This window comes from Euprymna scolopes, chromosome 13 (assembly GCF_053919585.1).
Source record: "Euprymna scolopes isolate OS-2025 chromosome 13, ASM5391958v1, whole genome shotgun sequence".
In the NCBI taxonomy this organism is placed as follows: domain Eukaryota; kingdom Metazoa; phylum Mollusca; class Cephalopoda; order Sepiida; family Sepiolidae; genus Euprymna; species Euprymna scolopes.
In genome coordinates, this window is record NC_136494.1 from 146,443,031 (window position 1) to 146,457,898 (window position 14,868).

Below are 14,868 nucleotides of genomic sequence, written 5' to 3' on the forward strand. Positions count from 1 at the left end.
ATTCTCGGGTACGACCTACTCCTGGGTGTGGACTTGATTACACAACTGGGTGGAATTACCGTGGGCAGAATCGGCAAGGTACAGTTCTCCTGATGTGAGGAACATGTTTGTGCTGCCATAACTCTCGACGAGCCTGACTTTCATGCAGAGTATGATAGAAACACCAATGCATGGACGGCGTCTTGGAAGTGGTCAAACGATCAGCCACCAATATCCTTGCGAAACCGGTTATCGGAATATCCACCACCCATGTGGCTAAGGGAACAGTATGAAGAAGAACTGCAAACGTGGATCGACAATAGCTGGCTTCTTCCATACCCAGAGGATGAGCTTGGCCCCCCACAAGGGCTGATTCCCTTGATGGCCGTCATACAAGAGACCAAACAAAAGGTCCGCCCCGTCCTAGACTACCGTGAGCTCAATGAGCATGTCGACCCATATACAGCAAGGGCTGATGTGTGTGCACTCAAATTAAGGGAGTGGCGACAGCAGGGATTGAACGTGGCAACTCTGGACCTACGCAGGGCCTATCTGCAAATACGCATTGAGAAGAAATTGTGGCCATTTCAGACTGTGGAAATTAGAGGAACCCGATATTGTCTAACCAGGCTAGGGTTCGGTCTAAATGTGGCCCCAGGCATTATGACAGCAATCATGCATGCTATCCGGCAGCAAGATGAAGCAGTGCAACAGGCAACATTCTCATACATCGATGATATATTCGTCAATGAGAACCTCATGTCAGCGCAATCGGTTAGAATGCACTTTGAAAGCTTTGGACTGACATGTAAGGAACCAGAGCGTCTGTGCGATGGAGCAAAAGTTCTCGGCCTGCACGTGCGCAATAGCAAGGAGGGACTTTGCTGGAGTAGAGGAAGTCACGTTCCCAAGGTCCCATCAAACATCACTCGATGAACAGTGTTTTCGCTTTGTGGAAAGATGGTAGGCCATTTCCCTGTGTGCGGTTGGCTCAGGGTGGCCGTGGCAGCCAAAAAGAGACATGCAACAGCCGTGTCGTCGGGATGGGAAGATGCAGTACACGATGTCACCCTAAGGAGCATTTTGACAGAGACTGTGTCCAGAGTGACCAGTGATGACCCCGTTCAGGGAAAGTGGTGCGTCAGCGGGAATGAGTTCACGGTCTGGGTGGATGCTAGTTCACTGGCCCTTGGAGTTGCCCTTGCAGTTAATGATTCCATTATTGAAGATGCCTGTTGGCTTCGGCCAGAGAATGATTCGAGGCACATAAACCTGGCCGAACTTGATGCCATATTGAAGGGCGTTAACTTGGCGCTTCAATGGCACGCCAAGGTTCTACATATCATGACTGACTCGGCATGCACTCATCGGTGGATAACCGATGCATTAAGTGGAAGAGCACGGCTGACGACACGAGCATCGAGTGAGATGTTAATTCGAAGACGGCTTGCCACCTTGGTCGACACCATCACAGAGTACGACCTGACTGTGGACATAATGTTGATCAGGTCTGCGCTCAACAGAGCAGATGCTTTGACAAGAGTCCCTCAACGATGGCTTCTGGCTGGTGCTCGGAGAGATGCTGATAATCTGCAAAACACATGTGCAGCAGTTGTGTGTAATGTGGATGCAGCGCGTATCATGGACATTCATCGACAGTGTGGACATCCTGGCATCAAGTGGACACTGTACTTTGTCAAGATGATTGATCCAGGAGTAGGAAAAAAAGATATCCGAAGAGTGGTGGAAAGTTGCGAGGCCTGCCAATCCATCGACCCAGCTCCAGCACGATGGAAGAAAGGGGAGTTAGGAGTGAGTGGTAAGTGGCAGAGAGTGGGCATGGACATCACACACTATGGTGGCAACCACTTCCTTACCCTCATCGATTGTGGGCCTACACGTTTCGCAGTCTGGAGACTCCTCGGGCACCAGGACTCTTGCAACATTATTCGCCAACTGTCATCCGTGTTCTGTGAAAGAGGTGCGCCCGATGAAGTGCTGACGGACAATGACCCAGCCTTTTGCAGCCATCAGATGAGGCAGTTCTTACAAGAATGGGGTGTGCGGCTGCGGCTTAGATGCGCTTATGTGCCTTCTGGCAATGGTATAGCTGAGAGAAGCCATCGCAGTATCAAAACAATTGCAGCCAGGAAGCAGTGCAGCATCGTAGAAGCTGTGTACTGGTATAATCTCATGCCAAAGGATGGCGTCTCTCCAGGAACAGCACCTGCAAACGCAATCTATCAGTACTGTGTCCGAGAAAAAGGAATCCACCCCGATACAACTGTGGCTACTGAGATAGAACGGAATCGATATGCCAAAGGAGATGCTGTCTGGGTGAAGCCGCCAGGAAACCGATGTACTGACAAGTATAAGCGAGGCACAGTGACCGATGTGGTGAGTCAGCAGTGTGTCCAGGTTGATGGCGTACCCCGTCACGTTAGGGACCTACGGCCGGCGACACATGTACCACCTCCAGTGAACGATGAGAGTGATTCTGACTCTGAGACGAGTGGGCCATCGCTTTGGTTTTCACCATCCCTATCAAGCAGTGACTCTGATATCAGTAACCTCCACGGAGATGAAGCCTTCCCCGACCATCAGGCGGTGGATGAGAGCGCACGCAAAGACGAGAGCAACACTGTCCCCCTTCGTAGAAGCACCCGACGGCGGCGATCACCACCCTCCTGTCGTCTCTGTGATCATGAGATCAGGGGGGAGTGTGGAGAAAGTGGCTACTAAGAATCAAGATGGCGCCCGCATGCGTTTATGTGGAAAAAAGTCTCGTGGAATCTCGGGGAATCTTGGAGAATCTCGTACGCTGATTCCATAAATAACGAGAAGAGGAGAGCGGGAAGAGAGACGAGTTTGAGTTACGAAAACGAACGGACGTGTGTAAAAGAAGAGGTAGAAGAATAGTGGTGAACGAAACAAACAACGACTCGGTTGAAAGTAGAGTTGTAACGAACACACTGTTACTAATTAAAACAAGCAAACTAATAAATATATCAATTAAGGAACTGCAATAAATATAAAAAATGATTAACATTTGCTTAGAATAAAACAGGAAACATAATTAAGCAACTTGTTTGTTAACACCTTCCGTCTCAATGAAAAATATTAAAGATATTCACTTTGTGTTCAGTTCAGCGTTCCAGAAAAAATGTTTTAAAATGAGCTGTCGTAAAAACGCTACTCTTGTTATTACAGATTGGTTTTGTGACATTTTAAAGAATACGAGACACGGGGAAGAGAAAGGGGAGGGCAAAAAGAATACGAGATACAGGGAAAAGAGGGGAGGAGGGTAAAAAGGATAGAAAATTTCGAATCTATTTAGCCTATATTTCAAGTCAATTTGCTAGAGTTTAATGAATACATGTATGGACGAGAAAAGCTGTTACTAAATAAAACAAGATTCCTTACTTGATCTCGTTTTGGTTTAGATTCTAGCTGATGGCACCCAAGTCATTTTTTTAAACTTTTATTTTTAATCATTGCTATATATTAGGTAATATTCAATAGAGAATTGACTTTGTAATAATAAACATAAAATCTGCATGAATTAAAATATCATAGGTAAATGAATTTTATGATAAGGCCATGCCGGAAAGAGGCACTACTATACATTGAGTACAGTATAATGCTCAATACGTGATTGGTTATAATAATAAATACGAAATTTACATAAAATAAAATATCATATTTAGACGTATTTTATGACTGAATAACGTCTGACAGCCTGCTAGTCATTTTATAAAATAAACACACACACACACACACACACACACACACACACACACACATGCAAGAATCGTTCCAAAAATAGGCCTCAAATTTTTTAACTAAAAAAGTTGAAGAGCTATGAAGATGGAAGTGGTGCCATTAAAATGATCAACCTTTTGTGCTCCAGAATTTAATCTTCTAGATAGTGACATTCATTCTCAATTTAAATTTGCCAATGATGAATAAAAGCCTTGATGCCCTGGTCATAAAAATCAGCACATTTTTCATGACTGTGATTATGGTATTGTTGTTGGGGAAATGCTGCCCGCATAATCCATTATTCTTCGATATCTACTACCTTTTTCAAAGTATCACTTCATTTGTACTGGCAGAACTTTCCCTTGTGAGTCGCGCTTTTGCAATAGTTACACCAGGGTTTTCATCATTGGGACAGTTTTTGGATAGATGCCCTTTTTCATTACGTGTATAACACGAGATGCCTTGCTTGTCATAGTTATCATTCTTCATAGTAGTCCTCCAGAAAAAAGGAAGTTACTTCATGACGTCCTCATTGCTAAACTGGTCTTTGTGTTTTAACGTTTCTTCCAAGCTGTGAAATTCTATTTTTAATTCAGATAACGTTAGTTGTTTGTTGCTATGGTTTACATAGATAGAAAAAGTGTTGAAATGACTAAGAAGTCCTTTTCGTATCATTGCAATGACCATGACATCGTCCACTGTTTGTCTGGCATTTTTGAGAGCTGTTAGAACGGTTTCTGTCCTTATTATATAGTCCATAACGTTTTCGTCAACTTTCTTTTTGAGAGATATCAATTGGGTATATAAAGAAATAAGTCTCGGGTTTCCTTTTCCTCTGTAATGTCCACATAATATTTCAAGGGGCTTTCTTTAAATATCGCCAACTTCTCTCATTATCAGAGATAAACTTTTGTTGTCTAGGAACTGATCAAGTTCCACATAGGCTTCTTTATTTTTCTCATCATTTCCGTCTCTACCAAGATTTATGCTTAAGAATATGCATTGTAGATCAAACATTCATAAATGGCCTTAGGATTTAACTTCCCAAAATTTCATATTATGTTTCATTTCATCGAATAATAATCTGATCCAACGATTTCCATTTTCTCTCCTGGCTGCATAACCTGTTGCGAATTGCATTATTAGTGGAAAAAATAGGAATTAGCAGAAATTAAAAAAAAGAAATAATGACACATATGTAGACCTGCTTGGGTACACTATAAGCAAAGGTTCAGTAAAACCAGACTCTGACAGGCTCAAAGGTTTGATAGACTTGCCTGTTCCTCCAGACCTTCCTTCTCTTCGTCGAGTGATGGGAATTTTTTCTCATTATTCGAAATGGATATCCACCTTCTCTGAGAAATTGCACCCCCTTACCAAAGTTACTAAGTTTCCTCTCACTAAGGAACAAACCAACGCCTTTAGAGAACTGACGAAAGAAATTGCGAAATCATCCCCAGTAGCCATAGACTCTTCTCTTCCCCTCGAGGTCGAAACCAATGCTTCAGAGCATGCTATCGCTTCCTCCCTAACCCAGAACTCTCGACCAGTGGCCTTCTTTTCAAGAACTTTAACCTCTGCTGAGCAGAAGCCTTCTTTGGTTGAAAAGGAGGCCTATGCAATTGTAGAAGCGATCCGAAAATGGCAGCATTTACTGCTGGGGAAGCAGATCACTGACCAAAAATCGGCCTCTTTTAGGGAAAGAGTAAAATAAAAAATGAGAAGATTACGAGATGGAAGTTGGAGCTTGCCTGTTTTAGCTACGATATCACTTATCGTCCAGGGAAACAGAATGCCGCTGCAGACGCTTTGTCTTGAATTTGTTCTTCTACCACTTCTGCTGACAAATTACACTCTTTGCACACAGATTTATGCCATCTGGGGGTAACCAGGATGGTACACTTCGTCAGAACCAAAAATCTCCCATACTCTGTGGAAGATGTAAGAGCAGTTACGAAAGCATGTCGGGTCTGCTCCGAAATAAAACCCAGGTTTCTCAAGACGTCTCCTCAGACTCCCGTAAAGGCGAGTCAGCCTTTTGAAAGACTAAGTGTGGATTTCAAAGGACCGCTACCTTCAAATTCCCGCAACAGATACATACTGACTGTCATTGATGAATACTCGCGCTTTCCTTTCGCTTTCTCCTGTGCCGATGTTTCAGCTGCTACTGCCCGGAAAACCTTAACTAACTTATTCTCCATATTTGGAAACCCTTCTTTTATACATTCTGATCATGGAACTGCTTTCATGTCGGAGGAACTAAAGGAGTTCTTGCTTTCTCGAGGCATTGCTACTAGCCGAACAACTGCTTTGAACCCTCAAGGTAACGGACAAGTGGAAAGATATAACGGTATCATCTGGCTGACAGTAAGTCTGGCTCTGCGGTCAAGAAACCTTCACGTTACAAATTGGGAAAGAGTACTAGATGTAGCCCTCCACAGTATTCGCTCACTGCTTTCCACCTCCACTAATTGTACTCCCCATGAATGCCTCTTCAATTTCCAAAGGAAATCGGCCACTAGAGATTCTATGCCCACCTGGCTTACTAACGCTAAGTCTGTCCTTTTAAAGCAACATGTGCGTGGAAGCAAATATGAACCCCTGGTTGAGACCGTAGATCTACTTGAAGTCAATCCGAACTATGCTCATGTTCGTTTTGATAATGGACGAGAGACGACAGTATCCTTACGCCACTTATCGCCATTGGGTGATAGGCTGAGCAGCTTGGAGGCAGAATCAGATCCGGAGATGGAGAACCAACAGTTGCAGAATGCACCTCTGGAATCTAACCTTTCAGATCCTCAGCCTAGCGGGATCGAAAACTCCATCCTAGAGGATTCGGTTCCTACTCCCCCCTCTCCGATGATCGACAAAAAAGATCATCAGAGGAAGACAAGGCGCTGGGTCTTCGACGCTCTACCAGAGTCCGTCGCAGCCCTCCATATTTAGCTGAAAACTATCAGCTTTAAACTTCTGTTTCTTTTCTCTTTTTTTTCAGCCTAAACAGACCCCCCCCCCCATTTGCTGAGATTCCTTGAAGCCTTGTGCCCCCTAAAAGTCATGCGGCCCTGAATTTCACTGAGCGGCGGAGAATGTGCTGACAAAAGAACTCTCTAACTTCTTTCAACTTCCGTTTCTACTCTCTGGAAGTGAGTTACTTCCCTTGAGTTTTTCCTTTTTTGCTCTTCCTTTCCTTGAAGTAACAGGTCTCGTTCCCCGGGTCTCTTCTTAGTAAAATAAAGCTTCTTTAAAGTTCACTCCATATAAAAGTTTTTCATTACAATTTATATTATAACACAAAGGATCATGGGATTTTTAAAGGGAGATAATAAGAAAGGAATTAGCGGATTTTCAACATTAACAATTCTACAAAATATGCCACAGCAACTGTAAAAAAAAAAAAAGAACTCGACTCTCGCCTCATAATTAAAACTTTTTCATAACATGACGATTTTAACAGTCAAATAGTCTGATTCTCGACATAGTCACATCAACTTTACTTTTCTGTACGACAAAAATAGCTTTATCTTGGAAAAAAAAATGCTATTTGCATTATTAACTTCACTTCTTCAATTCATGTGATCTCATCACTGCAAAATACTCAACTCATCTTCCACAATTCTTCCTTCTTATTGCAGTCATTCCTCTCATATGCAGATTATATTTTGAAACCACTGTATAATTAAAATATGGAATATTTTATGTGAGGGAATAATAACAGGGCACTTCATTCAGTAAGAGCTTATCATGGGAGGACGTGCCTTTATTCAGGTCGCCATGACAGTTTTCCCCCAATGCCAAGATGCCAAGTTCCTATCAAGGACACATAACTCAGGTAATATGTTAACATGTATCTTTCCATTTTTTTTTTTAAACAACAAAAAAAAAAAACAACAGTTATCTGAATTGGAAGTCCTTAAATCTAGCCAGTAGTCGTTTGTTGTGGATGGGTCTAGACCTAGTTTCTAGGCCTTTGTCTTGGATCATCTCCGTTGGTTGCTGGTGTCCTTGGTGTGGTAGGTGGTGTTGGTGTTATTTGCGTTTGTGGGTGTTGGCTGTCTAGGTGTATTGGTATGAGTATGATAGGCAATTATGGGGTGTGGTTGTCGATCTTGTTGTTTGGTAAGGCATCAAGTAAAGTGTCATCATGGGCCAGGTTGTGGGTGTCTGTGTTTATCCTGCAAAGGCGACAGCAGTTTCGGAGTGTGGGTCTCCTACTGCCATCGACTAATATACGGTACTGCCTGTGGGGGAGGGTTGTCCCAATGCAGAGGTTTATGTCTGTGCTGATTTTGAATAGACATGTATTCTCCAACGCTTAATGGGTCAAGCTGTTGCCTGTCTTCAGTGTGCTTGGTGTTATTTATGAACCGCTGGTTGATTGCCTTCTCACGCATGTCAGCAAGTTCCAACCATTTATGGTGGAATTTTGTAGGGCTTGGTAAGTGATCATTCAAGGAACGAGCAAATAAAAGTTCTACTGGTGATGCACCTATGTCGGGTGGTGGTGTATTGCGATGTAGTAGAAGTGCTTTTGCCACTTCATCTGTATCCAGTGATCCACTGGGGCTAATGTTTGCACACCATCTCAGATGCTTTCTAGCATTTTATGCTTTGTCTGTTGAAAGAGTTGCTCCAACATATCATCCCAGTAAAACCTGATGGTATGCTTAAGTAGCTCCCTAAAAAACAAAACCTGGTTAATCAGACCAAAGAAAGATCTGACTCCTGTTATATTTTTAGGGGATGGAAATTTTCTGATACCTTCAACCAGTTTTTGAGACGGTTTATACCCTGTCAGGCTGATGGCAAAATGTGTAAAAATGTACGAAGCATTAAGAATTTAGGTATAAATGTGAGGGTATGGATTTAAAAGGTATTCAGACTCACCCACGTGCGTCCGTTGTCCTGTCCTATAGTTTTCTCCATTCTTAACTTGGGATGAGCTGTTCTATTAACGATTTATGGATTTATTACATCACACTCCTGATATCATGTATAATTAAAATATGGGATATTTTATGTGAGGGAATAATAACAGGATATTTCATTAAGAGCTTAGCACGGGAGGACGTGCCTTTATTCAGGTTGCCATGACAGTTTTCTTCTGTTACCACTGCCCAGGGAATTGCCCCCAATGTCAAGGTAGCCAAGTTCCTATCAAGGGCACATCACTTGGGTAATGTTAACAACCACAATGTTCAATGTGTCAAAAATTTAAATTATATGTAAGTTTATTGAAAGTTAGCAGTTGAATCCACCCACGCCCCAAATAAAAACGGTTTGTAAGACAGATCGAACCCTTTCAAAAAAATAGATAACAAACTGTTTACAAGTTTGTTTAGGACCAAACAAAAAGGGAATGGAAAGAGCAAAAGAAATAGCTATCGAATTTTTGGCATAGATGCTGTCTGTACTTTGATCTTAGCCAATGGACAAATTATAATCATGAATTTGGGTAAGAAAGAAACAATAATTAAGTAAAAGAAACAAATTAAAAACTCAAAATGTTGAACTCTGTCATGTAAGAAATCAGGTCACTTATTACACTGGTCGGTGATGCCAAAACTTTTTTTTTAACATGTCACATTTATTTGTTAGAAGGAAGAAATGAGAAATTGTCAGGATGAAAACTGTTGAGTCCTTCAGCCTCACTTTCATTTTCACCTTCAGCTGGAACTTTCTTTATGAAGGGACTTTCCTTGCCTCTCACTGTTTTCTCTGTTTGAGCAAAAGCATAGTTGCCTATCCGTCCAAGTTCGGCCTTTTATTCCTCTGAACTCTCGGGAATTCTCGTGGTTAGCCTCGTCCTCTTTCCCATAAAACCAACTATGCTGCTGCTTCTTTTTTTTTTTTTTTTTTTACACAGGCATCTCCACATTATCAAGGCCAAGAGGCCACGGGTTAAAGAGAGTACAGTAGAAATTGGACAATATAGTAATCAATTCAGTAAATTTGTTAACTTATATGGAATGACTCATCAAGAACTTGTTTACGTTAGACTTGAACACAACCATATTGTAATCAGCCGGAAAGAAAGAAACCAGAAGGCAATTCCATAGGCATGCAGTTCTAAGAAGCTAGCTTTGTTCATGTAATATACGTTTAGGTTTAGGCACAGATGAAGAGTGGGGGAAATTATTGATAGTGTTTTCAGCTAGACGAGTGTTTCTTGTGAAAGTTTGGCGAGGGAGGACCATAGACTGAAGCTCAGTCGAACACTTTCCATGAAAATAATGATACATCAGAGACAAACTCGCAACATCTCTTCTGTGAGATAGAGGTTACAGGGAAGAGAAAAGGACATCTACGAGGCTATGAAGTCTATTTTGAACTATCAAGGCTGGACAAATCCTTTTTAGCAGCCCCTGCCCAGATGTGGCAACAGTATTCCATCCTTGGACGTACCTGGCTCTTATATAGATAGAGAATAGCATCAGCAGTGAGATATCTACTGGATCGATAGAAAGATCCCACCATTTTTCCAGCGGCTTTGGCAACAGATTTGATGTACGCGTTCCATTTAAGATCAGGAGTAACGGTCAAGCCCAGAAGCTTGTCAAAACTTGAGACCTCCTCAAGATGAGAGCCATTCATTTCAAGTGATGCCAGATGTGGATCAGTGTTTATAATGTAAAGAGAGAAGCTTGGTTTTAGATGTATTAAAAGTAACCAGCCACTCCTTACCCCATTGTACTACGTGCTCAAGATCAGAGGAGAGAGAATTGGAGAGAACTTGGTCGTTTACTGTCTTAGATGTGCTACCATAAATGGTAGTGTCATCAACATAAATGTCTAAAAATGATGTAAGGATGTGATTTGGAAGATCATTAATGTAGATCAGGAATAGAGTTGGGTCCAGGATGGACCCCTGAGGGACTCCAGCATTAATACTGTGAGCTTCTGATTTTTGCCCTTCAACTACTACTCATATGAACCTATCAGAAAGAAATGATTTAATAATTGAGAAGACATTTCCAGCTATACCATAGCTAGAGATCTTGTGAAGTAAACTTTTATGCCATAGCCTATCATTGCCCTAGAAAGGTTGCCTCCGTCGAGAGAATTGCTAATCCTATGAGATGTAACTGTAAGCACATCTGCCGTAGATCTAGTAGAATGGAAACCATATTGTGTGTCACTAAGAAGGTTATTTTTGTTTAGATGGTTGATTACTTCTGTATTTAACAGATTCCAGCAACTTACTCATGACACACAGGAGATTTATCGGCCTGTACTGAGAGGGGGATGAGCGATCACCTGAATTCTTAAATACAGGGCATACTGATGAGATTTTCCAGGGTGATGGGAAGCTATTCTCCTTAAGCCAATGTTTAAACAGTTTTGTAAGTATGGGCGCTAGTTCAGGTTGAAGTTTTTTTGAGTACTATAATTGGAATACTGTCAGGGGCTGTTGCTTTATTGGAATCAAGGTTTTAGATTAGCTTGGCAACATCACATACAAATATATGTATATCACATAGCGTGTTTTCTGATACAGGAGGAAACATTGCGGATTGGCGGCTTTGGTCGCAAAGGGTAGAATTAGCTGCAAAGTTCTTAGCAAAGAGTTCGGCTTTGTCTGATGCTGACGAGATTACCTCAGGTCCATTGATGATAGTTGGGATAGAGCACACGGTTCTGTTCAGGATTCTGTTTGCTATTTACCAAAACTGGTGGGAACCAAACCGCTGCTCAGCTACTTTGGACTTGACGGAATGAGTATACAACTCTCTTGCGTTCTTTATTACTTTCTTACAATGGTTGCTGACAGTCCTGAAAGTGGCTTTAGTTTCCATACATCTATTACGTTGGAAGCAATGGAAAAAATGATTTCTGTGCACAATGGCAGCAGCGCATTCTGGAGAGAACCATGGCTGGCTGTTAGGTTTTTGCTGGAACGTTTTCGAGGGTATGAAACGGTCTATACCTACAATCAATCATTCTGTCAGGTCTGATACTATAGAGGACATATCCTTTTTAAACATGGAAAGCAGAGGTAGATCAGATATAAATGTACGGAAGCTATCCCAGTCAGCTTTAGTGTATCGATATACTGTATGATGGAGAGGTACATCTGGGGACTTATTACATAAATGCAGTAGTGTGAGCTAATGCAACCCGTAAGCACATATAGGGTAAATTAGGATCTTCTCTGGAGTTGTCCCTACCACATGGAAAGCCATCTTTAATATAGGCACATATTCCATGCCCATGGCGATCTTGGGGGTTACATTTAGAAGTTAAGTTAGAGTATCCTTTAATTGTGAACTCTTCTAGGGAAATAGCTTGTCCAATGCCAGTTTCACTTAAAAATAAAAGGTCTGGTTTAGTCTCCTGTGATTGGGTTTCAACCTCTGGAAAGTTAGAACGTAGACCTCTGATGTTGGAGAAGGAGACATGGTAGTGGAGGTCTACGTTGGAAGTTGGAGGACCCTGTATTTTCTTCTTGAAAACCGTGTTCTTGAGAACCGTGTATTTTTTCTTGAAACTTGTCATGATGGAATTTTGGAATTTGTGGACTAGATCGTCAGATTTGCTTAAAGCAAGACAGAGAGGGGAAACTAAGAGAGAAAAAGAAACAAAGATTTTTTGTAGAATATGATAAGGTAAAGCCGTAACAATTACCCACTAATATGGCATTGAGAGGCCCCACCAGAAGCTACTGCATGCTCTAGAATCCATTCACTAAATGGCAATACAACAGCCCCAGTACTTTGTACCTGCTGATAGGACAGTCTCCTTAGTGGTTAATCCAAGGTTTGGGTCCCTGACTATCGGGCAGATAACGTCAGCCCAGATAAAACGTTTACCTCCAGCACTCTTATTAGTGACATGGCTACAAGGATAGACATAGAAAAGAAAGTTTCCACCATCTCTGCCAACTGTTCGCGCAAAATACTGCCAACCTAGAAAACAGCTTTTTCTTCTCCCTTTGTCAGAAAAATCACTCATTAAAAAATGAGGACTGAGGGACAAATAAAGAGAAGTGAGAGTAACGGGAGCTGCCAATAACGCATCCACAATGCGTTTTCTATTCTCCATTAAAAAAAAAAAATTATTAAGTATTACACTTAATAAAAGTCCAACGGACGTGTTTAAGGTAAAGTATGGTGATAGATTCCCCTCTCATAACCTAAAAATGAATACAATTACCTAATCTATTTTTGCAATCAACTTGGTAGATAAATAAACATTGATGGACGAGAAAAACGCTACCATTTGATAAAACAGAAATACATAAATTAAATACTGAAATACAATGTAGTTATTAATATTTGAATCTAAAGACAAAAAGTAGGATTAATATAGAAGTCACTTATCTCGAAAAAACACTTCCGTCTCCAAAATGCAAACTGTAGAAAAGAATTTTAGTTTTAATAACATCAGCGTTCAAAAAACTTTTTTTTTTAAAATTAACCGTCAAAAGAAAAGTGTGATCTTATTCTGGACTTTAGTTAGTTACACTTTAAGAAACTTGCGATATAAAAGAAAAGCGGAGAGGGGGGGTTCCGAAAGTCAGCTGGTGACGTTCTTCTTTTTCTCCCAACACTCGTGTATTGACAGCAAAAAAAACATACCTTCTGTCTTTAAGAGGTGAGTGCATTAGAAGAATTACTACTACACTCCCCCTTGATCCTATGATCACACATGGAACAGTCAGGGGGTGGACACTAACGACTTCAAAGAGGCACCCTTCGTCGACTGCAACATGGCAAATAACTCCTCCCTCCTTGTAGGCCTTGTATACAGAAGCCTAAGCAGCAGTGAGGATAACAGAAACTAAATATCATTATGAGCAAAGCGACAGTGGCAACAAAAATTGACCTACTTCTGATCGGCAACTTTAACTTTCCTAACATAGACTGGAAGCAAGAAATTAGCACAGTCGGTCCTGACAACTCAGCATCAAAATTCCTGAAAGCTACTCAAGACGCATTTCTTTTACAAGATCAGAAAGAACCAACAAGATATAGAGAAGGGGGAAATCTAATGTATTAGACCTGGTCCTTACGAACCGTGAAAACCTTAATGAAGAAATTACAATGGCAGCTGGACTGGGGGAAAGTGACCACCACACTCTCATTATCAAAATAGACCACTATAAAGCAAAACAGCCCAAGCAAAAACGTTTCAACTTCCCAAAGCGGACTTTGAGAAACTCATGGGTGAACTGCAGGAAACAGACTGGGATAAAGAGCTGGAAGGCAAAAATGTAGACGGCATGTGGACTCTGATTAAAGACAAAATCAACCAGGCAGTCCAACGCTCAGTATCAACCAAATCAGTAGGCTGATCCCATACAAAAAAATGGATGGACAAAAAAACGCTGGAAACAGCCAGAAAGAAACACGGACTCTTCAGGAAGTGGCATCAAATCAGAAAGAAAGAAGACTACATCGAATACCTTAAGGCAAACAACAAAGCCACCAAAAAATGCAGGAAAGCAAAAAGAGGTCTAGAAGCTAAGGTAGAAGCTGAGGCTAAGAGTAATCCCAAGGCATTTTGGTCATACGTTAAAAGCAAGACGACAACAAAATCGGGAATAGGAAACCTACCTGAAGATGGAAGCAAAGCAACATCAGACAAAGAAAAATCAGATATACTAAATTATTTCTTCCAGAGCGTTTTCACCCAAGAAGACGATGGTCCGCTACCCGACCCACCACCTACTGAGTATAACGTACCTTTTGAAATCTCTGAGAAAAAAGTATGGAAACTACTCAAGAACTTACAGACCAACAAGGCTGAAGCACCAAACAGCATCAACCCTCTTGTTCTTTCAAATCTTGGCACACCCAGTATCACTGCTTTTCCGTAAATCTCTGCAAGAGGGACAAGTACCACAGGACTGGAGAAAGGCAACAGTCTCCCCTGTCTTTAAGAAGGGAAGCCGACTACAAGCGAGTAACTACAGACCAATTAGTCTCACATTCATACTCTGTAAGGTGATGGAAAAACTCGTCAGGGAAGAAGTTGTAAGGCATTTAAGGGAAAACCACTTTATTAGCACAGAGCAACATGGCTTTGTACAGGGAAGGTCCTGTACTACTCAGCTTCTGGATGTTATGGATACCTGGACAGAAACTCTCGATGCAGGAGGAAGTATCGACATTGTCTACATGG